Source organism: Jaculus jaculus, chromosome 7 (genome assembly GCF_020740685.1).
Source record: "Jaculus jaculus isolate mJacJac1 chromosome 7, mJacJac1.mat.Y.cur, whole genome shotgun sequence".
Classification (NCBI taxonomy): domain Eukaryota; kingdom Metazoa; phylum Chordata; class Mammalia; order Rodentia; family Dipodidae; genus Jaculus; species Jaculus jaculus.
Window position 1 is genome coordinate 72,372,856 of NC_059108.1, and position 26,281 is coordinate 72,399,136.

Consider the following 26,281-nt stretch of genomic DNA (forward strand, 5'->3'; position numbering starts at 1 on the left):
CTCAGCTTAACAGTTTTTTTTTTTCATTTTCAAGAGATTATTGTCTTAATTATTTCAAACATACAAGTACCAGACACCAGGAATGCTGTGAAGCAAACCATTAATCTCCCTCAACTTTCACTGTTATTAACAGAAGCTATTTATCATGAAGTCTGGGTCAACATTATCTTTTTTTTTTCAGGGAGGTTAGAAGAATCACAGATGAGAGGACAATTTGTCATGCTTCACACAGTTTAACACAACTACAGAGTTTAATACAACTATACAATTGCATTTCACATTATTACTGTCTGTAGTCAAACCTAGAGTACTTAACTTTTCTTTTTTTGAAAAAATATTTTTTTATAGTAAACAATAAAGGAGAGAAAGAGCAAGCAAGCGAGTGAGTGAGCATGCACATATGGACTCCCCTCTACAAATGAACTCCAGACTTATGGGCCACTGTTTTTATCTGGCTTTACAAGGGTATGAATCTGAACCACTGAGTAATCTCTCCAGCCTTCAGTATACCTACAGAGAAGGAACAAAGACTACTAAATTGAGATAAAAGTACAAGTGAGACCTTTACAAATTCTTTAAGCTATGGTTCAGAACTGTACCTTGACATAATTCCTTCTGATAGCAGGAAGTAAAGCTTCAAGAGCTATCAAAAAACAGATGGTCTGCTGAATTACAGAGTTAACATATATGCTATGCATCTCAGACTTTGTCCTCCCCTACTGAGACAATGAAGTAACTGTTACTATTACAGTGGTATCACTTTTTTTTTTTTTTGAGGTAGGGCCTCGCTCTAGCCCAGGCTGACCTGGAATTCACTATGTAGTCTCAGGGTGGCCTTGAACTCATGGTGATCCTCCTACCTCTGCCTCCTGAGTGCTGGGATTAAAGGCGTGTGCCACCACACCCAGCTAACAGTGGTATCACTATTACAGACACTATTACTATATTATTTCTTCTTAAGCCAACCATGGTAAGGCACTGGCTCTCATGTATCAAGAACAATGCATTATGTCATTCATTCAGATTTTTAAATATTACCCAGTGTTCTCATAAGGAAACTAAGCTAAGTGTTTTAAGTCATAGAAATTAGCATAAACTATCAAACCATGGTATAAGTCATAGAAATTAGCATAAACTATCAAACCATGGTATATTTAACCCAATGAATAACGTACATTTTCCCTCCTTTTCTACCAATATTCACATCTAAAAGTCAATGTGGCAAGTTATGATTGAGTTGCAAGATAATCTTTCTTAGATGAGGATGCAACTAATAAATAAACGACCAAGTCAAAATCTCTCTCTCTTTTCCTTGGCCTAAGGTTTACTTAACAAAACCACACAAAACCAACCAACCAAACTTGAAATAATAATCAACCAAAATAACATGGTTTACTTCTTTAGAATTTCACTAACATCTCAGAACTGGTTTATTAATAGGATTCAACAAACATACATATATGTGTAAATGTGTGTGTGTTTATGTATGTATATTATTTAATGTAGTCAACTCTTATTTTGAAGTGGCTACCAGGAAAATCATAGTACTTTTCATTAGAAAGATTGCAGGTATAATCTCTAAGGGTGACTAGCCTTTCACTGTGTTACTTAAGGTAAAACCACTCCCAGTATAACATACCAGGGTTATAGATTTCCATAAAATCTTAGAACCAAGAAGATTGAGCAGGCAGGGGGGAACCAACTCTTATCCCATTTCTTTCTTAAATCAGCAAGGGAAATATAGATGCTGTGCACATAAAAGCACATCTTTCTGAGAGGACATGATGTGGAAAACACATCAAAATACCAGAGTATAGGCCCTACCCAGTCCCTTTTCCCCAGGACAAGTGGAAGTAGTATTTCTAAGTATATAACTAGCATAGCAAAAGTTATGCAAATTCTTCTCAGGAGATTTAAATTTTCTAATACATCAAACCCTTACTTGATTATAGCTACTTGAGTAAATTTGCTTGTTTCCCAGGGTGTGAGATGGGTATTTCCCTGTATTTTTAAAAATTACTTTCGGTTTTTCAGAAATTTTTGGTAAGTAGGTCTGGATTAGTATGTCTGCAATGTTTACTATCACTTGGATTCTAGAACAGCTTATTTTTTAACATATTGGGCAACAGCATCAATGCTGTCTGGGAGCTTGCTGCAAAGGCAGACTGCAGTGGACCACTCAAACACAATGAGTCAGAACCTGCACTTTCCTAACACCCCCCCCCCCCCGCATGACCTGTGTGCACAATAAAGTTTGAGATATAATGGTTTGTCTATTTATAAAGTTGGTTCTTTTTTTGACAGATCTCTTCAGTTTAGGAATTAAAGGTACTTACTTCTTGTAGAAAAACACTCCCACTTTTAGACCATACTTACTTGCTAAAATCATTATGACAAGGATGAATGTGAGTTTTCACAGAGCCAACCCCAGTTCCAGTACAGATGAGAAAAAATCCTCTGCTGTTAGGAAATGTAGAATAAATAAGAGCAGAAGGAGGAACATGAAATTGTGTTCCTGCTATATGTGACCATTTCTAGGAAGTTCAGAATTTGAACAAGTCCATATGAGGGAGGGAAAGTTAATACTAAAATCATTGTTTGATGTTATTTTCAGGCATGGCTACTCATTTAATAATTTTGTCCTGTCAGGAACGAAACAAAAATTAAAGGAAAAGATGGACAAAATGGGTTTTTTACACAATGTGACAAGGTATTGGTCCATTGTCCCATATGGGGACAAAACTTCATTGTACATTCTTCATTGAAGCAGACTGTGAGAAGAAACCATCACCAGTATGGGAGGTTCCAAGTATGGAGCACAGCTTTAGCAATATCCTTTGCTGGGCATCAAGAACACTATAATTACTCAAAGATAATCTTTTACAGGTCTAGATTTTCAGTTAGAAATTGCATGCCTCTCAGTGCTGGTAAATGGATTGTGCATATAAAATGAGGACTAGCACACCAAGAAAAACAAATATCTCCAGCCACATATTTAAATGTGATAGAGAACACTTTTAACGTCTCAAAGAAAAAAAAATACATAGATATAACTCTTTGTGACTATGGATTTTTAAAATTTTATTTATTTTTTTAATATTTTTTTATACTTTTTAAAAAATATTTTACTTTATTTATTTATTTGAGAGTGACAGACAGAGAGAGAAAGAGGGAGAGTGAGAGAGAGAGAGAATGGGCGCGCCAGGGCCTCCAGCCACTGCAAACGAATCCAGACGCATGCGCCCCCTTGTGCATCTGGCTAACGTGGGTCCTGGGGAATCAAGCCTCGAACCGGGGTCCTTAGGCTTCACAGGCAAGCGCTTAACCGCTAAGCCATCTCTCCAGCCCTGACTATGGACTTTTAAGTAGTTTCTTTAATGTGAAATGGAAAGCAAAAAAAAAAAAAAAAGAGAGAGAGAGAGAGAGAAGATAGATATGAGCATCAAAACTGAAAGCACTGAAGGTATTGTTTTTATACAGAATATGCAGAATGAGAGAAAATATTTGCTAACTATGTATCTGATGAGGGACTTGTATCGAGATTACATAAAGAACATTCAAAAACACAAATACATTTTTCAATGGATTTTGTCATTTGAATGTGACACTCATATGTTTAACACTTGGGTCCCAGCTGGTGGTGCTGTTTTAGAAAGTTGTGGAACTATTAGGAGGCATAGCCGTGCTGAGGGAAATGAATCACTGTGGGTGGGTCTTGAGGTTTTCCACCCTGGCTTTCATCCTTTCTGACCTCTACTTTCTTTGGGCCAATGCAGCAGCCTTCCTGTGGCCATGCCTTTCTTGTCGTGATGAATTGTATTGCTTCTTAAACTGCTAATCAAAATAAACCCTGCCCGTGTTTTTGGATTTTCAGGGTAGGGTTTCTGCTCTCCTCTAGGCTGACCTGGAATTCACTATGTAGTCTCAGGCTTGCCTTGAACTAACAGCAATCCTCCTACGTCCACCTCTGAGTGCTGGGATTCAAGGTGTGTGCCACCACACCAAGAAAAATAAACACTTTTTGTCAGGCATTTTGTCACAGCAATGGGTAAAGTAACTAACACAATGGACATAAGATTTGAATAGATGTTTTGTGTGTTTATGTGTCACTGGACTGTCCACAGTGTATGAAGTGGTACGTATAGATGTGAGAACCCATGCATATGCCTGCGGAGGCCAGAGGAAAATGTCTGGAGTCCTCCTCTATTTTTCTACATGTTTTCTTAAGAAGGAGTCTCTCATTGAGTTAGAAGCTGCTATTTTTCAGACTCACTGCCCAATGAACCCCAGTGACTTTCTGATCTCTGAACTCTATGGGACTGGTATTTCAGGTGTGCATGGCCACTCCTGTTTGAAAGGTTGCTTAGGAATTGAATTTAAGGGGGAGACAGGCACTCTCAGGTCCTCATGCTTATGTGGCAAGCACTCTTACCTGCTGAGCCATCTCAGCTCCTTGGCTCCTTGAAAAGATGTTTCTATAAAGAAGATATACAAATGGCTAATGAGTGTGTGAAAAGATGCTTAATGTCAGTCATCATGGAAATGCAAATCCAAGCCAAAAATGAGAAAATATTTGACATCCCACTAGGATGTCTCAGATCAAAAGGAGAGATAATAGCCAGTGATGTACAGATATAGAGTGATGAAAATACTGCTGTTGGGGAGTATGAAGTGATGGAGCAATTTGGAAAACTGTCTGGCAGTTCCTCCAAATGTTACTCAGAGTTATCATATGATGCAGCAGTTTTACTGCTAGGTAAATAACTGTGATTGTTAAGTTTTGTGTCAAAAGACCTGACTTCTGGTTAAGATGGTGGCGTAGGTACCACACCAAAGCAGCCAGGGGGGCAAAAAGACCAAAAAACCTCAGCAAAATACACACTTTTACTAAAAAGTGAGGTGTATAGGAAACTGAAGTGGCAGCGGAGAAGTAGGAGAGACCCAGAGCATCCAAGCCCGCACAGGCCGGCAAAAGTGGCCCCTGCAGCTCCGCCAACCCCTGCGGCGGTGGGGCGCAACAGAAAGCCGCCAGACTCGGCTCGAGCCACAGGAAAAGCCAGGTGCAGGAGCTTCCCCTCACACCACACTCTACGCAACTCAGGAAATGTGAAGGGAGAGTGGCAGTGAGCAGCGGAGGAGCAGAACCCGAGGTAGAAGAACACGTGGAGCAGCGAGAGAACCGGAAGAGCTGCGGCTCCCTCCCTTCCCCCACTACCTGAGCCCAGCTCTGGCGAGCAGAGCAGCATCCCAGGACCCAGCCACACAAACCTGAGCCCACAGCGGGACACAACCAGGAGCAGAGCTCAGCAGCAACATCAGCAGCTCCGGAACCGGTACCAGCGGCCCCAGCAGACCCAGTAGCGGCAACAACAACAGACCCAGAAGCAGCAGCAGTTCCAGCAGCGGGGGTGCTGATCTGCAGGGCCACAGTTGCCAGGCTTGCTTGGCCCTGCAGGAAAAGCCAGTGCCCAGCTCCAGAAATCAGAACAGCAGACTGACGACCCAGGCATCAACTTAACTGATACCAAACTCATCCAAGATAACTGGGTTTGCACCAGGGAAGGGTCTCACTTGGTCACAAGCTGACTGGGATCCCTCAACAGACCAGAAATCTTAACCTCTATATTGATAGAGGATCTGGTTGTTATAATAACTACTCTGGCATACATACATGGGGCTGTTTTTGACTGAATGGGTACAGTGTTTAGTTAACTTTTAGAATCTACCTGTGTTTTATTCCACTCAGCCTACTTGACTACTCCCATAGCAGGGAAACTCAATCCCTAGGAGCACGTTTGTAAATACTCTCAGAGTCTTAAGAGCCACATCTAACACCTTAAGCTACTACCCTGAAAATATATAACATCAAATCAATTGATACAGCTAAGCATACCCAGCTAGCTAGAAAATCCAAGCAGTAACTTAATCCAAGATGCAAAAATATATACATTATAACACAAGAAACACTAAAAAGAAGACGATATAAATCCACATAAAAGTATTAATGCATCCGAAATGACCTCCAGTGAGAACGAGTTAGAGGAAATGCCTGAGAAAGATTTCAAAAGAATGATTGTAAATATGTTCAAAGAAGTCAGAGAACAAATCAAACGAGTCAAAGAGGAACTTAAAGAAGAAATCAAAGGAATCAAAGAAGATGCAGGACACCAATTTCATGAAATAAAGAAGGCAATACAAGACATAAATAAGGAAACAGAAATAATAAAGAAAAACCAGTCAGAATTACTAGCAATGAAGAACACAGTTAATGAAATAAAAAACTCTGTAGAAAATCTCACCAGTAGGATGGATGAGGGAGAGGACAGAATATCTAAGCTAGAAGACCAGGTGGCAGATCTAATACAGTCCAACAAAGAGAAAGACAAACTTATAGAAAAGTATGAGTGGGAATTTCAAGATATTCGGGACACTATGAAAAGATCAAATATTAAAATTCAGGGCATAGTAGAAGGAGAAGAATTTCACTCAAAAGGCATAGTAGGTGTCTTCAACAAAATCATAGAGGAAAATTTCCCCCAAATTGGGAAAGAGGTGCCAATACAGATACAGGAAGCCTTTAGAACCCCAGCCAGACAAAACCTGGAAAGAACCTCTCCACGCCATATTATAATCAAGCTTCCAAACACACACACCAAAGAAAAAATACTTAGAGCAGTTACAGAGAAAAATAAAGTTACCTATAAAAGTAAGCCCATCAGGATTACAGCAGATTATTCAACACAAACTTTTAAAGCCAGAAGGGCTTGCAGTGATATATTCCAAGTTCTGAAAGATAACAACTGTCAACCAAGGTTACTTTATCCTGCAAAGTTATCCATTCAAATAGACGGAGAAATAAGGACATTCCATGACAAAAGCAGGTTAAAGGAGTATTTGAGGACAAAACCAGCTCTACAGAAAATAATTGATAGAATCCTCCATGCTGAAGAAAAGGAAAAGCACACATATAAGGAACCTAGAAAAAACAAGCAATAATCAAATACTAGTTAACAGAAGAGAACACAGGTAGAACCAGAACCACGAAAAAAAAAAAAAAAAGGGGCAAACATAAATACACACCTTTCAATAATAATTCTTAATATCAATGGCCTCAATGCCCCAACGAAAAGGCATAGATTCACAGACTGGGTTAAAAAGCAGGATCCTACAATTTGTTGTCTCCAAGAAACTCATCTTTCTACAAAGGATAGACAGTATCTTAGGGTGAAAGGTTGGAAGACGGTGTTTCAAGCAAATGGGCCTAGAAAACAAGCAGGGGTTGCTATCCTATTATCGGACAGGGTAGACTTTAGTCCAACGTTAGTCAAGAAAGATATGGAAGGTCATTTTATATTGATTAAGGGCACACTCCAACAGGAGGACATTACAATCCTAAACATATATGCACCTAACATGGGGGCTCCCAAATCATCAAACAAACACTATAAGAACTAAGGTCACAGATAACACCAAACACAGTGGTGGTGGGTGACTTTAACACCCCACTGTCATCAATTGACAGTTCATTCCTGGAAAAAATAAACAGAGAGGCATCTGGACTAAATGAGGTCATAGAAGGAATGGACCTAACAGATATATACATTACATTTCATCCAAAGGCTGCAGAATATACATTCTTTTCAGCAGCACATGGGAATTCTATAAAATAGACCATATATTAGGAAACAAAGCAAATCTGAACAAATTCAGGAAAATTGAAATAATTCCTTGCATTCTATCTGAGCACAATGGAATTAAACTACAAATCAGTAGCCAGATAGGCTATAGAGCATACACAAAATATGGATACTAAACAATACACTACTAAATGAAGAATGGGTCAATGAAAAAGTCAAAAGGAAATCAAAAAATTTATAGAGTCAAACGATAATGAGAACACAACATACCAAAATCTCTGGGACACAATGAAGGCAGTTCTAAGAGGTAAATTTATAGCCTTAAGTGCCTATATTAAGAAATTAGAAAGGTTGCAAGTAAATGACCTAATGCTTCACCTTAAAGCCTTGGAAAAAGAAGAACAAGGCAAACCAAAAATCAGTAGATGGGAAGAAATAAAGAAAGAAATAAATAAAAAGAAATATAAAGAAATATGAAGAAAGAAATAAAGAAATAATAAAGATTAGGGCAGAAATTAATAAAATAGAAACAAAAAGAACAATCCAAAGAATTAATGAAACAAAGAGTTGGTTCTTTGAAAGGATAAACAAGATTGATAAACCCTTAGCAAATCTGACCAAAAGAAAGAGAGAAGTGACACAAATTAATAAAATCAGAGATGAACAAGGTAACATCACAACAGATTCCAGAGAAATTCAAAAAATCATAGGGACATACTATAAAAGCATATACTCCACAAAGTATGAAAATCTGAAAGAAAAGGATGATTGCCTTGTTTTATATGACCAACCTAAATTAAATCAAAATGAGAATATTCACTTAAATAGACCTATAACAAACATGGAGATCCGAACAGTTATCAATAATCTCCCAAGAAAAAAAAGCCCGGGCCTGGATGGATTCACTGCTGAATTGTACCAGACCTTCAAGGAAGAGCTAACACTATTGCTTCTTAAGCTTTTCCAGGAAATAGAAAAAGAAGGAATTCTACCAAACTCCTTCTATGAGGCCAGCATCACCCTGATACCAAAACCAGGCAAAGATAGAACAAAACAAGAAAATTACAAACCAATCTCCCTCATGAACATAGATGCAAAAATTCTCAACAAAATATTGGCAAACAGAATACAAGAGTATATCAAAAAGATCATTCACCCTGACCAAGTAGGCTTTATCCCAGAGATGCAGGGATGGTTCAACATATGCAAATCTATAAATGTAATACATTACATAAACGGGTTGTAGGACAAAAATCACATGATCATCTCATTTGACGCAGAGAAAGCATTTGACAAAATCCAACATCCCTTCATGATAAAAGTCCCACAGAGACTGGGAATAGAAGGAATATATCTCAATATAATAAAGGCTATTTATGACAAGCCTACAGCCAACATATTACTAAATGCGGAAAAACTGGAAGCTTTTCCACTAAAATCAGGAACAAGGCAAGGGTGTCCACTGTCCCCACTTTTATTTAATATAGTTTTAGAAGTCTTAGCTATAGCAATAAGGCAAGAGACACACATAAAAGGGATACAAATTGGAAAGGAAGAGATCAAGTTATCATTATTTGCAGATGACATGATTCTCTTCATAAAGGACCCTAAAGACTCTACTAGCAAACTGTTAGAGCTGTTCAAAACCTATAGCAATGTAGCAGGATACAAAATAAATACACAGAAATCAGTAGCCTTCATATATGCTAACAACAAAAACACAGAGGATGAAATCAGAGAATCACTCCCATTCACAATTGCATCAAAAAAAAAAAAAAAAAGTACCTTGGAATAAACCTAACCAAGGAAGTAAAGAATCTCTACAATGAGAACTTTAAAACACTCAAGCGAGAAATTGCAGAAGACACTAGAAAGTAGAGAAACATCTCTTGTTCCTGGATTGGAAGAATCAATATTGTGAAAATGGCAATCTTACCTAAAGCAATCTACACATTTAATGCAATCCCTATCAAAATTCCAAAGGCTTTCTTCATGGAAATAGAAAAAACAATCCAAAAATTCATTTGGAATCACAAAAAACCTCGAATATCTAATATAATACTGAGCAACAAAAAAGAGGCTGGTGGTATCACCATACCTGATTTTAACCTATACTACAGAGCCACAGTAACAAAAACAGCATGGTACTGGCACAAAAACAGACATGTAGATCAGTGGAACAGAATAGAGGACCCAGATGTAAGCCCAAGTAGCTATAGCCATCTGATATTCGATAAAAATGCCACAAATACTCATTGGAGAAGAGACAGCCTCTTCAGCAAATGGTGTTTTGAAAACTGGATATATATCTGCAGAAGGATGAAAATAGATTCTTCTCTCTCGCCATGCACAAGAGTTAAGTCCAAATGGATTAAAGACCTTAACATCAGACCTGAAACTCTGAAACTGCTAGAGGAAAAAGTAGGGGAAACCCTTCAACATCTTGGTCTTGGCAATGACTTTCTGAATACAACCCCAATTGCTCAGGCAATAAAACCACAGATTAATCACTGGAACCTCATGAAATTACAAAGATTTTGCCCTGCAAAGGACACAGTGAAAAAAGCAAAGAGGCAACCTACAGAATGGGAAAAAATCTTTGCCAGCTATAGATCTGATAGAGCATGAATATCTAGGATATACAAAGAACTCAAAAAGTTAAGTAATAAGGAATCAAACAAGCCAATCAAAAAATGGGCTATGGAGCTAAATAGAGCATTCTCAAAGGAAGAAATATGAATGGCATATAAGCATCTAAAAAAATGTTCTATGTCACTAGTCATCAGGGAAATACAGATTAAAACAACATTAAGATTCCATCTCACTCCTGTCAGATTGGCCACCATCATGAAAACAAATGATCATAAATGTTGGCGGGGATATGGAAAAAAAGGAACCCTTCTACACTGCTGGTGGGAATGCAATGTGGTCCAGCCATTGTGGAAAACAGTGTGGAGGTTCCTAAAACAGCTAAAGATTGATCTACCATATGACCGAGCTATAGCACTCCTAGTCATATATCCAAAGGACTCCTGTCATTTCTTTAGAAGTACATGCTCAACCATGTTTATTGCTGCTCAATTTATAATAGCTGGGAAATGGAAACAGCCTAGATGTCCCTCAACAGATGTGTGGATAATGAAGATGTGGCACATTTATACAATGTAGTTCTACTCAGCGGTAAAGAAAAACGAAGTTATGAAATTTGCAGAAAAATGGATAGACCTGGAAAGTATTATACTATGTGAGGTAACCCAGGCCCAGAATGCCAAGTGCCACATGTTCTCCCTCATATGTGGATCCTAGCTTCAGATGATTGGGCTTCTGTGTGAGAATGAAAATACTTAGTAGCAGAGGTCATTAAGGTAAAAAGGAGACATAAAGGGTAGAGAAAGGAAGGGAGGAGGATACTTAATAGTTTGATATTGTATATATGTAATTACAATGATTGTAACGGGGAAGTAATATGATGGAGAATGGAATTTCAAATGGGAAAGTGTGGGGGTGGGGAGGGAGGGAATTACCATGGGATATATTTTATAATCATGGAAAATGTTAATAAAATTTTTTTAAAAAAAGACCTTCCTTATAAGTGGGTCTCTGAGGTTGCTTCCAGGAAGGATTAACTAGAGGAGGAAGGCCTTCTCCTAGAGTGAGCCCTTCTGCCAGAGTGGGGATTCCTCTGGGAGGGAGGCTTTATCTAAGGAATCTCTGGGAAGAAAAGTATCCTCTCCTCTCATGTGGCTGCCAGTAGGTGCTGATTGCTGCTTTCCAATGAGGACTGAAAGGCCAGTGGCTTTCTAGGAAGACTCCAGTGAAAGGTTGGGACTACTGAGCAACCCTGCCTTTTAAGCTGAGCAGCTACCGGGTTTCTTGATTCTCAGGCCTGCAAACAGCTATTGTTGGACTGCCATAAGCTAATCCAATAAATTCCCTTAATACAATTTATTCTTTTGCTTCTGTTCCTCTAGAGAACCCTGACTTTACAATAACCAAAAAAAGTAAGCTGGGCGTGGTGGCACACACCTTTAATTGCAGCACTTGGAGGCAGAGGTAGGATTGCCATGAGTTTGAGGCCACCCTGAGACTCCATAGTGAATTCCAGGTTAGCCTGGGCTAGTGTGAGACCCTACCTCGAAAAAACAAAAAACAAAAACAAAAAACCAAAACCAAAAACAAAAAGTAAACCAAGAAAAATAAAGATATTATTAACACATACACTTTCAAAAGTGTAAATTATATTATATGAGTTTTCTTTTACTGTAAATAACAAATTATCATAAATGTAACAGCTTAAAACTATATAAATTTATATCATAATTCTGTAGGTCACACACCATTGCTTTTTCTGTCTTGTAGAATATATCTACATTCCTCGAACCACCACCCTCTTTCTATAACTTCAAAGCAACAGTGATGCAAGATTTTGATCTTTCCTTCATGGACCAAAGGCTTCAAAGACTCTATTAAATCTTTAAGGATTCCTGTGATTAGTCTAAGCCTCATAGATAACTCAGGATAATTGCCTCACCTCAAAGTCTGTTACCTTAAAGACATCTATAAAGTTCCTTTTCAATGGAAAATTACTTGTTCGCAGGTCTGAGACTAGGACGTGGACACTCTGTGGAATCATTGTGCTTTCCCCGAGCACAAATGTCCATGGACTGATGTATTCATACAATTAATATGGTATTATTCTGTAATAAAAGTCAACTAAGTATTGACACATATTTCAACAATTTAGAACTTTATGGCGAGTGAGCAAAATCAATCACAAAAGGCTACATGACTTAATTATGTATAATACCGAGAAAACATCAATCTAGAAACAGGAAGTAGATAAGGAGCTGCTAAGCGTAAGGGAGGAAGGCATCTGTTAATGGATATAAATTTTCTTCCCCTAGGCTATGTCTTATCTCTATCCCAGACTGACCTGGAACTTACTCTGTAGCCCAGACTGGCCTCCACCTCACTGTGATACTTCTACTTCAGCCTTCTAAGAGATGGGGTTAAAGGTGGCCAGCACGATTCTAGGCAAGGGTATAAAGTTTTAATGCCTTAGGAAAATCTTTGGGGTATGTGTGTGTCTATGTGCAAACACATGTAGCACAGTATGTGTTTGGAAGTCAGAGGACAACTTGGGATGTTGGTCCTTACTTTCTGCCTTATTTGAGGCAGGGTCACTTATTTGCCACTGCATTTGCCAGGCTAATTGACTTGTTACCTTCTGATTCTCCTGTCTTCATTTTATGTTGCAGGAATTACAGACATATTCTACTACATCCAGCTTTTACATGAGTTCTGCTATCCAGAGTCCACTGAGCCATCTGGATCCCAGGATGACTTTTTAGGAAGGTGGGGGGTATATATGTGTAATGAAAAATATAGTAATAAAACTTGCAGAAGTCTGTGACCACATTAACATTGAACTGGGCCCATGCTCACCAATCCTTCCCACTAGCCTGGCTACAACATGACTGCAACCAAGACACAGAACCAGCCTAGATGCTTATCTACAAATGAATGGATTATGAAGGTGTGGTATACATATACAATGGAGTTCTATTCAGCTGTAAAGAAAAACGAAACTATAAAATTTGTACAGGAAAATGGATAGCACTAGATCACACTAAGTGAGTATACAAACTCAAACACAAGCACTGCATGATCTCTGCCACATGTAGATCCTAGCTGTGATTTATTGGTATAAGACAGAATGAGAGTTTGTAGAGGCCAAGAAGCTAGAATATGGTCATGGGAGGGGGTGATTTATACAGAGGGATAGAAGAACACATGAGGCATAAAGTAGAGCAAAAAGTTTAAGCAGGGGTGGGATAAGGAGATGAGGGTAAAATAGGGGTGGTGTGAGATGAAACAAACATAAAGACATGTAAATAAGCCATATGAAAACCTAATAACTCGGTAAACCAGTGAAAATAAAAACAAATGTATAAGAAGTATTTAAAAGAAAGTTCTCTACATGAATGGATAAAGCTGTTGTTCCCAGAAGCCACAGGGTATTAATTACAGTAGGAGAAGAAACCTCCCACTGAGTTGTTAGGCAGGCCAAATAAGACCCCTAAAACAATATTGACTATTCGACAGTATGCTTGGATATACACTTAAACTAGGTGGTAAGATCATATTGTTAAACATATCAGTTGCAGTCAGCTTCTCATTGCTGGCATAAAGCACTTGACTGTGCAGCTTAAAGGAGAAAAGGGTTTATTTTTGGCTTACAGACTTGACAGGAAGATCCATGATTGCAGGGGAAAATGATGTCACAGCAAACCTCCTACAGTAAATAGTGGAAACTGATGATCCTTGGAAGAGGGGGTCTTTTAGTGTTGTAACCACTGGAGGATTGCCCATTCTTCAATTAAAAAAGCAAAACCATCCATTCATGACTATGTAACTGACCCTAATTTAATCAGTTGGGCAATAAATAAATAATTAACAAACAAACAAATACTACATGGACGTCAGGTGAAAATTGACTGGAAAGAAGGGTTTTAGTGAGGGGGAAAGGGAAGACAGTATAATTGGGGTGGTGGGATAAAAACATCTAGGTTTCAAAAAGCATCACACACCACACTTTCTCTTGTTTCTTTTATTGGATTGAAACTCTCTAAGACACTAAGGAGAACTCCCACTTCTTTCTCTCTCTCTCTGGTTTTTCCCAAACACTGATCTTGATACTCACAAGTTTGCTTTCCAGTGACATTAAGAAAGCAAAGCATTGTAATTTCATGAGATCCCAGTGGTTGATATGTGGTTTTATTGTCTGAACAATTGGGGTTCTTTTCAGAAAGTCTTTGCTAAGACCAATATATTGAAGGGTTTTCCCTACTTTTTCCTCTAGCAGATTCAGAGTTTCAGGGCTGATATTAAGGTCTTTGATCCATTTGGACTTAATCCTTGTGCATGGAGAGAGATAAGGATCTATTTTCATCCTTCTACAGAAACATATCTAATTTTCTCAGAACCACACAAAGGACACTGTGAACAGAACAAAGAGGCAACCTACAGAATGGGAGAAAATCTTTGCCAGCTATATGTCTGATAGAGGATTAATATCTAGGATATACAAAAAACTCAAAAAATTTAAAATTAAGAAATCAAACAACCCAATAAAAATGAGCAGTGAAACTAAATAGAGTTCTCAAAAGAAGAAATACAGATGGCATATAAACATCTAAAAAATATTCTATATCCCTAGTCATCAGAGAAATGCAGAAAAAAACTAGGTTGGGATTCCATCTTACTCCTGTCAGAGTGGCTACCATCATGAAAACATAATGACCATAAATGCTGGCAAGGATGTGGAAAAGAGGAACCCATCTACACTGTTGGTAGGAATGCAAATTGGTCCAGCTATTGTGAAAGTCAGTGTGGAGGTTCCTGAGATAGCTAAAAAATAGATCTACCATATGACCCAGCTATAGCACTCCTACGGATATGTCCTAAGGACTTGTCTCACTAGTTTAGAGATACTTGCCCAACCATGTTTATTGCCACTCTATTCACAATAGCTCAGAAATGGAACCAACCTAGATGTCCCTCAACTGATGAGTGGATAATGAAGACGTGGCACATTTACACAATAGAGTTCTACTCAGCAGTAAAGAAAAATGAAGTTATGATGTTTGCAGGAGAATGAATATATCTGGAAAGGATTATACTAAGCGAGGTAACCCAGGCACAGAAAGCCAAATGTCACATGTTCTTTCGCGTATGTGGATCCTAGCTACAAATGATTTGACTTCTATGTGAGTAGGAAGAAAACTCAGTAGCAGAGACCAGTAAGCTAGAAAGGAGATAGATAGAAAGGGAATAGACTTCCTAGGATGGTATTGTATATAAGGAAGTAGAAGAACAGATTAATGGGAGTGAAAAGGCCTAAGTGAGGTCAGAGGAAGAGACTGAGTAAAAGATAGGTGGATGGAGGGCTAATCAAAATTGAAGATGTAAATAAATCATATGGAAACCTACTTTTTTGTTCAATGGAACACTCAGGAGCCATAGATTGTTACTAGAAAAATTTCAGTACCAGGAATGGGATACCTTCCAGTGAGTTGTTGGCCAGGGAGGTCCATGATGCCCCCAAAACATTATAGGCTATTGCCTAAGCCCTTGGTTTCCCGCAATGAATAGATGGTAAGACCTTATTGGTGAAGACTCCACATACTTGGGCTTCAAGGTCACTGAGAAATCCTGAAAACCTCCTTCATGTAGACCAGCTGATAGAATGCTGGAAAGAGCCACGTTGCATGCAGTTCAATAAGAGAGAGAGAGAGAAATTACCATTGAAGATACTCAACAGTGGGCGCTGTAAGCCCCATTATTTGGCTAGCCAGACCAAATGGACCAATGGGTGCAATAATGGCACATATGTTATGGGGGAGACCAACCACCCTCTAATTTGACTGGAGGACTGCTCCATGGGAGGGAATATATCCCTAATACTGAAAACCTACAACAGGGGTAGTCATGAGCCTTAGGGATATAACGTCTGCTGCTGTCTGGCTAAATGTATATGCTGTGCTCACCAAACTGCCCAGTAAGCACTTCTCTTAATGTTCATTAATATAACTAATGCTACTCTCACTTTTGTATAAAGAGGCTTCTCTTCAGATGGCAGTGATCACTCAGAAGGCACCATGGGATTGAGAAGAAGTAACAGAGGAGTGCTCAGCACTGAAATATCTCTATCACATCTTCCAAGGCTCAGGGTCCATTGTGGAGTTTACAGAAAGAATGTAAGAGCCACAGGAAGGGTAGGACTCCTTACAAAGTGCTCCTCCAGACACAAAATGGCCTGCATATCCCTGACCTCACAGTGCCTGACACTACTTACATAAGACCATCATAATAGGAGGAAAAGATCATGACATTAAATATAACAGACTGATTGACAGGGGTAGGGGATATTATGGACAGCAGAGTTTCAAAGGTGAAAGTGGTTGGAGGGAGGGAATTACCAGGGGATATCGTTTACAGTTATGGAAGTTGTCAATTTCAAAAAAAAAGGAAAGAAACAAAAGAAAGCAAAGCAAGGTGGGCATGGTGTCACATGCCTTTAATCCCAGCACTGGGGAGGCAGAGGTAGGAGGATTATCATTAATTTGAAGCCACTTTGAGACTTCATAGTGAATTCCAGGTCAGCCTGTGCTAAAGCAAGATGCTACCTCAGAAAAACAAAACAAAAATCAAAGCAGGACTGAGAAGCTTAGTAATCAGCACCCACGAGGAAGGGGTATGTCCATCAACATTGCATTGCTTTCTAAAAGATTTATTGGATGCAGGATGATGAGGTGGCTTACTTGGTAAAGTGACTGCCACCCAAACATGAGGGTCTGAGTACAGATTCCCAGTACCCACATAAAAGCATAGATCAGTGACTTATTCTGGGGAGGCACAGACAAGAAAATTCTGGTGGCTTTTTGAGCAGTTAGTTTAGCCACATCAAGGGAGGTCCAGGTTTAGTGAGAGACCCTGTCTCAAAAGCTAAGGTGGAGAAAAACTTAGGAAGACACCCAAAACATGTGCTCACATGAACGTACACAAGATGTAATAGATGTGATCATTTTCTAAATAAGTCTATCATTTAAAAAAATTTGGTAATGGGTTGAAGAGATGGCTCAATGGTTAAAGGTGTCTTTTTGCAAAGCCTACTGTTCCAGGTTCAAATCACCAGTCACCTACATAAAGCTAGATTGTCATTTATTTGCAGTAGCAAGAGACCCTGGTACACCCATGTACACACAATGCGCACACACACACAAAAATTAAAGACATTTGTCCATGAAAATCCTCAACTATTTTTATTTTTTTTTATCAAAGCTATGTAGCATTTTCTTTTTCTTTTAAAATGTTGAGGGAATTCCTCAGAAGGCATGTTATAATTTTTTTTCATAACAGCTTAACTATCTTTTCCCAGTTTAATGATAGAAAATTTCAAGGCTTCTGAGTAAATGCACATTTTTGGCTAGTCTTAATAAAGCACATTACAGTTTACATGAATTGAAAATATTCTGTTAGTCACCAAAGTCTGCCACAATGAAGCCACATGGCTCTCAGAGGAACTCAATAAGTCTTTCTCCATCTTCTCTATCTCACCCATCCACAGTGCCTCTCCAGTGCAACATCCTTGAAGTCCCCAAACCATCTCACAGTTTCTTGCCTTTTGTATTAATTTTCCAGATGTCTACCTTTCCCAAATGCTACAAAGGGTTTGCCAAGAAATTTTGTTGACAAGTGGAGACTGTCTTTTCCTACAGAACTGTCTATTTCACTTGATTTTAGGAAGCAGAAAAATGAATTCCATTACTGGGGTAGTAATGCATACCATGATAAAGACAAAACTTAGCAGTCTGGTACATGGTACAAACTGTTGATTGTAGGAGAGACACAGGCATTAGCCCGGTCTGGATGTTTAATAAATGGGGTTTTGTGGACAGAGAAACATGGTTTCAAGTAGCTTTAACCTTCATAAATTGCCTCTTAGGATGATGTATAATGGTGTTATAATTCATTTTTCTCATCTGTAAAATGTAAATTATGCCCTTAGCTACAAGGATGCGGTAAAGATTCAAAGAAATATTCGCAATGCTTAAACTATTAAAATGCCATGCAGATGAGTACTCCAAGAAGGCAAAATCACAGCACTTGGGGTGAGCCATGGTGGTTTGATTCAGGTGTTCACTAGCTGATAGCAATTTGGGAATTGGAGCCTCCTGGAGACAGTGAATTGTTGGGGGTGGGCTTTTTGGCATTATAGCCAGTTTCCCTTTGCTAGTGTTTGGCGTACTCCCCTGCTGCTGTTTCCACCTGATATTGGACAGGAGGTGATATCCAGCCTCTATCATGTCATGTTTTCCTCTGCCATTACGGAGCTTCCTCTCAAATCTGGAAGCCAAACTGAACCTTTTCCTCCCATAAGCTGCTTTGGCCACGTGCTTTTGCCAGCAAGTGAAGCTGACTACAACACCTACATGCTCACAGCCTCAATCAGGACTCTACTCCGCAGTGTGCTAACACTTTAAATATATGCTTAGAGCTTAATGTGATCTCCGTGAAGGAATTCATAGCCAGATTCTAAGAAATTCCATTTCATAAAAATTTTCCAATACCTGAAAACACATACAAAAAAGCATGAGTTTAATTCAACCTAGATAATATCCTTCCATCGCCCCTGAATATTACAAATGGGCGGTAAAGGCTAAACTAACTTACAGTTTAGAATTGACTATCATCAAAAATAACAGAAGCTCTATTACACCAGGTATAAATCTTGATGCCCCTCCAGAAAATGATGTACTATACATAGGCACTCACTCAGAGCCTCAGCAGCTCAGCAAAGTTAGGCAACAAATTATAGTCATTTACTTATAGGTAGGAAATCGCCCTCATTAGCCTATTCTAAACTATTTTATTGACTACTACTGCCCTTCCTACTATATTCTACAGTAAGATCATAGCTCGAAAGTTCCAATCTTTCCTTCTATACTTCAGCTATTGTTTGTTTAAAAAGTTGGCCCTCATCCTCTGCTATTTCTACCAGTGGTCCCTGTGCTTCTTTTTGCTGCTGCTTTACTCTCACTTTTGGTACAACACCCAGTAGACTATCATGTTCCTCAGGCTGCATCCTTGTTTCTCCCTCATTTCCCCTCCAAATACCACATAACAGATCCCAGGTTTGCCATGAGTGCTGTGCTTTCATTCTTCACTTGCTTACCTGGATCTTTGTGCAGTTTGGTTCACTTCCTGTCACCTTCCACCTCTTCTGTTATATAGCCTTTGTCCTTTATTTTCCTCTGCCTGTTATTTTTCATCTGCTATCCTGCACTTGTGTCTTTTCTCAGAAAATCCCTGATACAAAATTAGCAAAGAATTTCAGACTTAAAGGAGGCCTTAACTTTATAGATGAGAAAAACTGATGTACAAGGGAATCAAGTGGCTTCCCCAAAGCCTCACTCTGTGAGTGAGAAACCAAGAGCAGATAGCCCACATTGCATTCTTGATCATAAGCACCCTCAGAGCTGCTCCCGTCCTCACCTATCAAAAGCAAGGTCACCACTGTGTTTCCTTTATTTACATGCAGTCATGGGTATATCTTCCTCTTGCCATATCATCTTAGTAAAGACAGTTATCACTTCTGCTTGCTAAATCTTTGAGGCTGCAAATACGCTAGTCTTTAGAACTCTAAGAATTTTCCCAATTTCTATAAGCATGTACACTTTCCAATAACAATATATCACTTGATCTTAGCCAAAAGGCCAAGAAATAAGCCAATGGTAACTTTAATGCTCAATAAACACATTTTCCCATTTGGTGACCTTGACTTGTTCATTATTTTATATCTATCTTCCTGGGACATGCTTCTTTCTCATTCTTCCATGATCAAAATGGACGTAATAAGGGGGAATCTTATGTGACAGCATAGTATCATGGCCTCAATATGTACTTAAGATAATGTGACAGAGCAGTAGATTCTGGTCACTAATGAATTTGAGTGAAGACTGAGACCTGAGCTGCTGTGGAGTCAAAGTTTCAAGCTAAATTTCATTTACTATTTGAGTGGAGGCAGACTGACAGAAGGAGAGAATGGACATACGAGGGCCTCTAGCCATTGCAAATAAATTCCAGATGCATGTACCACCTTGTGCATCTGTCTTATGTGGATAGTACTGGATCAAACCTGGGTCCTTAGATTTTGCAGACAAGCTCCATAACTGCTAAGCTGTCTCTCCAGCCCAAAGTTTTGATCTTAATACTAGTATTATATATTGGTTAAGAAGTACCCCTTCAGATTGCCTAAATTTAAATTTTAGTGTGAAATACTTCTGACATAAAAAAAGATAGACTTCTGGTTAAGATGGCGGCGTAGGTACCACGCCAAAGCAGCCTAGGGGGTAAAAAAAACAAAAAAAAAAACTCAGTAAAATACCCTCTTTTACTAAAAAGTGAGGTGTATAGGAAGGAAATTGAAGTGGCAGCGGAGAAGTAGAAGAGATCCAGAGCATCCAGAGCCCGTACAGGACAGCAAAAGCGGCTCCGGAAGCTCTGCCAACCACGGCGGTAGCAGCACAACAGAAAGCCGCCAGGCTCGGCCCCAGCCGCAGGAAAAGCCAGGCACGGGGACTTTCCACTCACACCGGCACTCTCTGCAACTCAGGAAACGTGAAGGGAGAGCGGCAGTGAGCAACGGAGGAGCAGACCACGAGGCAGAAGAACACATGGAACAGTGAGAGAACCAGAGCAGCTGCAGCTCCCTCCCTTCCCCCACCGCCTGAGCCCAGCTCCAGCGAACATAGCAGCGGTCCCGGGACCCGGCCATGCTAACTTGAGCCGACAGCAGGACCCAAGCAGGAGCAGAGTTCGGCAGCAACAACAGTGGCTCTGGCACCAGTAACAGGGGCCCCAGCAGTAGCAGATCCAGTTGTGGAAGCAGGGGCAGACCCAGCAGCATCAGACCCACGAGCGGGAGCAGCGACAGATCCCGCAGCAGCAGCTTCAGTGGCAGCGGCGGCAGTGGACACAGCAGCAGCAGCTTCACCAGCAGTGGTGGCTCCAGCAGTGGCAGCAGCAGCAGCATTGGGCACAGGAGCAGCAGCTTCAGCAGCAGCGTCTACAGACCCACCAGCGGAAGCTTGAGCAGCAGCAGTTCCAGCAGCAGGGGTGCTGATCTGCAGGGCAACAGCTACCAGGCTCAGTTTGCCCCATAGGAAAAGCCAGTGCCCAGCTCCAGAAATCAGAACAGCAGCCCAACAACCCAGGCAGCAACTTGACTGAGACCAAAATCATCCAAGGTAACTGGGATTGCACCAGGGAAGGGTCTCACTTGGTTGCAAGCTGACTTGGATCGCTCAACAGACCAGAAATCTTAACCTCTTTGTTGATAGAGGATCTGGTCGTTATAATAACTACTCTTGCATACATACTCGGGGCTTTTTTTGATTGAATGTGTACAGTGTTTAGTTAAATTTTAGAATCTACCTGTATTTTATTCCACTCAGCCTGCTTGAATACTCCCATAGCAGGGAAACTCAACCCCTAAGAACATCTTTGTAGATACTCTGAGAGTCTTAAGAGCCACACATAAAACCTTAAGCTCCTATCCTGAAAATATATAACATCAAATCAATTGATACAGCTAAGCATACCGAGCTAGCCAGAAAATCCAAGCATTAACTTCATCCAAGATGCAAAAATATGTACATTATAACACAAGAAACACTAAAAAGCAAGACGATATAAATCCACCTAAAAGTATTAATGCATCAGAAATGACTTCCAGTGAGAACGAGTTAGAGGAAATGCCTGAGAAAGAGTTCAAAAGAATGATTATAAATATGTTTAAAGAGGCCAAAAATCAAATCAAAGGAATCAAAGAAGAAATCAAAGAGGAAATCAAAGTAATCAAAGAAGATGCAGGACACCAATTTCATGAAATAAAGAAGGCAATACAAGACATAAATAAGGAAATAGAAATAATAAAGAAAAACCAGTCAGAATTACTAGCAATGAAGAACACAGTTAATGAAATATAAAACTCTGTAGAAAATCTCACCTGTAGGATGGATGAGGGAGAGGACAGAATATCTAAGCTAGAAGACCAGGTGGCAGATCTAATACAGTCCAACAAAGAGAAAGACAAACTTATACAAAAGTATGAGTGGGAATCATACTCGGGACACTATGAAAAGATCCAATATAAGAATTCAGGGCATAGTAGAAGGAGAAGAATTTCACTCAAAAGGCATAGTAGGCGTCTTCAACAAAAGCATAGAAGAAAATTTCCCCAAAATTGGGAAAGAGGTGCCAATGAAGATAATGGAAGCCTTTAGAACCCCAGCCAGGAAAAAACTGGAAAGAACCTCTCCACGCCATATTATAATCAAACTTCCAAACACACACACCAAAGAAAAAATACTGAAAGCAGTTAGAGAGAAAAATCAAGTTACCTACAAAGGCAAGCCCATCAGGATTACAGCAGATTATTCAACACAAACTTTTAAAGTTAGAAGGGCTTGCAGTGATATATTCCAAATTCTGAAAGATAACAACTGTCAACCAAGGTTACTTTATCCTGCAAAGTTATCCATTCAAATAGATGGAGAAATAAGGACATTCCATGACAAAAGCAGGTTAAAGGAGTATTTGAAGACAAAACCAGCTCTACAGAAAATACTTGATAGAATCCTCCATGCTGAAGAAAAGGAAAAGCACACATATAAGGAACCTAGAAAAAACAAGCAATACTCAAATACTAGTTAACAGAAGAGAGCACAGGTAGAACCGGAACCACAAAAAAAAAAAAAAAAAGGGAAACATAAATACACACCTTTCAATAATATCTCCTAATATCAATGGCCTCAATGCCCCAACGAAAAGACACAGGTTTGCAGACTGGATGAAAAAGCAGGATCCTACAATTTGTTGTCTCCAAGAAACTCACCTTTCTACAAAGGATAGATATTATCTTAGGGTGAAAGGTTGGAAGACGGTGTTTCAAGCAAATGGGCCTAGAAAACAAGCAGGGGTTGCTATCTTAATATCTGACAAGGTAGACTTTAGTCCAACGTTAGTCAAGAAAGATAAGGAAGGTCACATTATATTGATTAAGGGCACACTCCAACAGGAGGACATTATAATCCTAAACATATATGCACCTAACATGGGGGCTCCCAAATCATCAAACAAACACTATTAGAACTAAGGTCACAGATAACTCCAAACACAGTGGTGGGGGTGACTTTAACACCCCACTGTCATCAATTGACAGGTCATTCCTGGAAAAAATAAACAGAGAGGCATCTGGACTAAATGAGGTCATAGAAGGAATGGACCTAACAGATATATACAGGACATTTCATCCAAAGGCTGCAGAATATACATTCTTTTCAGCAGCATATGGGACATTCTCTAAAATAGACCATATATTAGGAAACAAAGCAAATCTTAACAAATTCAGGAAAATTGAAATAATTCCTTGCATTCTATCTGACCACAATAGAATTAAACTACAAATCAGTAGGAAGAAAGGATATAGAGCATACACAAAATCGTGGAAACTAAACAATACACTACTGTTGCAGTCCGGTTCGCATTGCTGGTAGAAATCACCCAACCAAGAGTAGCTTCTGGGAAAAAGAGATTTATTTTGGCTTACAGGCTCGAGGGGAAGCTTCACGATGGCAGGGGAAAACGATGGCATGAGCAGAGGGTGGACATCACCCCCTGGCCAACATAAGATGGACCACAGCAACAGGAGGGTGTGCCAAACACTGGCAAGGGGAAACTGGCTTTAATACCCATAAGCCCGCCCCCAACAATACACTCCCTCCAGGAGGCATTAATTCCCAAATCTCCATCAGCTGGGAACCTAGCATTCAGAACACCTAAGTTTATGGGGGACACCTGAATCAAACCACCACAACTACTAAATGATGAATGGGTCAATGAAGAAATCAAGAAGGATATCAAAAAATTTATAGAGTCAAACGATAATGAGAACACAACATACCAAAATCTCTGGGACACAATGAAGGCAGTTCTAAGAGGTAAATTTATAGCCTTAAGTGTCTATATTAAGAAATTAGAAAGGTTGCAAGTAAATGACCTAATGCTTCACCTTAAAGCCTTGGAAAAAGAAGAACAAGGCAAACCAAAAATCAGTAGATGGGAAGAAATAAAGAAAGAAATAAATAAAAAGAAATATAAAGAAAGAAATAAAGAAATAATAAAGATTAGGGCAGAAATTAATGAAATAGAAACAAAAAGAACAATCCAAAGAATTAATGAAACAAAGAGTTGGTTCTTTGAAAGGATAAACAAGATTGATAAACCCTTAGCAAATCTGACCAAAAGAAAGACAGAAGAGACACAAATTAATAAAAACAGAGATGAACAAGGTAACATCACAACAGATTCCAGAGAAATGCAAAAAATCATAGGGATATACTATAAAAGCATACACTCCACAAAGTATGAAAATCTGAAAGAAATGGATGATTTCCTTGTTTTATATGACCAACCTAAATTAAATCAAAATGAGAATAATCACTTAAATAGACCTATAACAAACATGGAGATCCGAACAGTTATCAATAATCTCCCAAGAAAAAAAAGCCCGGGCCCGGATGGATTCACTGCTGAATTTTACCAGACCTTCAAGGAAGAGCTAACACTATTGCTTCTTAAGCTTTTCCAGGAAATAGAAAAAGAAGGAATTCTACCAAACTCCTTCTATGAGGCCAGCATCACCCTGATACCAAAACCAGGCAAAGATAGAACAAAACAAGAAAATTACAAACCAATCTCCCTCATGAACATAGATGCAAAAATTCTCAACAAAATATTGGCAAACAGAATACAAGAGTATATTAAAAAGATCATTCACCCTGACCAAGTAGGCTTTATCCCAGAGATGCAGGGATGGTTCAACATATGCAAATCTATAAATGTAATACATTATATAAACGGGTTGGAGGACAAAAATCACATGATCATCTCATTAGATGCAGAGAAAGCATTTGACAAAATCCAACATCCCTTCATGATAAAAGTACTACAGAGACTGGGAATAGAAGGAACATATCTCAATATAATAAAAGCTAATTATGACAAGCCTACAGCCAACATATTACTAAATGGGGGAAAACTGGAAGCTTTTCCACTAAAATCAGGAACAAGACAAGGGTGTCCACTGTCCCCATTTTTATTTAATATAGTTTTAGAAGTCTTATCCATAGCAGTAAGGGAAGAGACACACATAAAAGGGATACAAATTGGAAAGGAAGAGATCAAGTTATCATTATTTGCAGATGACATGATTCTCTTCATAAAGGACCCTAAAGACTCTACTAGCAAGCTGTTAGAGCTGATCAAAACCTATAGCAATGTAGCAGGATACAAAATAAATACACAGAAACAGTAGCCTTCATATATGCTAACAACAATCACACAGAGGATGAAATCAGAGAATCACTCCCATACACAATTGCATCAAAAATAAATAAATAAATAAATAATGTACCTTGGAATAAACCTAACCAAGGAAGTAAAGAATCTCTACAAAGAGAACTTTAAAACACTCAAGCGAGAAATTGCAGAAGACACTAGAAAGTGGAGAAACATCCCTTGTTCCTGGATTGGAAGAATCAATATTGTGAAAATGGCAATGTTACCTAAAGTAATCTACACATTTAATGCAATCCCTCTCAAAATTCCAAAGGCTTTCTTCATGGAAATAGAAAAAAACAATCCAAAAATTCATTTGGAATAACAAATAACCTCAAATATCTAATATAATACTGAGCAACAAAAATAAGGCTGGTGGTATCACTATACCTGATTTTAACCTATACTACAGAGCCATAATAACAAAGACAGCATGGTACTGGCACAAAAACAGACATGTAGATCAGTGGAATAGAATAGAGGACCCAGATGTAAGCCCAAGTAGCTATAGCCACCTGATATTCGATAAAAATGCCACAAATACTCATTGGAGAAGAGACAGCCTCTTCAGCAAATGGTGTTTTGAAAACTGGATATATATCTGCAGAAGGATGAAAATAGATTCTTCTCTCTCGCCATGCACAAGAATTAAGTCCAAATGGATTAGAGACCTTAACATC

At 39.1% G+C, this 26,281-nt stretch overlaps 1 protein-coding gene across 1 annotated transcript in view; it reads right to left on the reverse strand.

Moving 5' to 3' along the window:
• Stxbp6 (syntaxin binding protein 6) overlaps positions 1-26,281 on the reverse strand; it is a 336,345-nt gene that overhangs the window by 172,059 nt on the left and 138,005 nt on the right. The gene's annotated exons all lie outside the window — the stretch shown is intronic.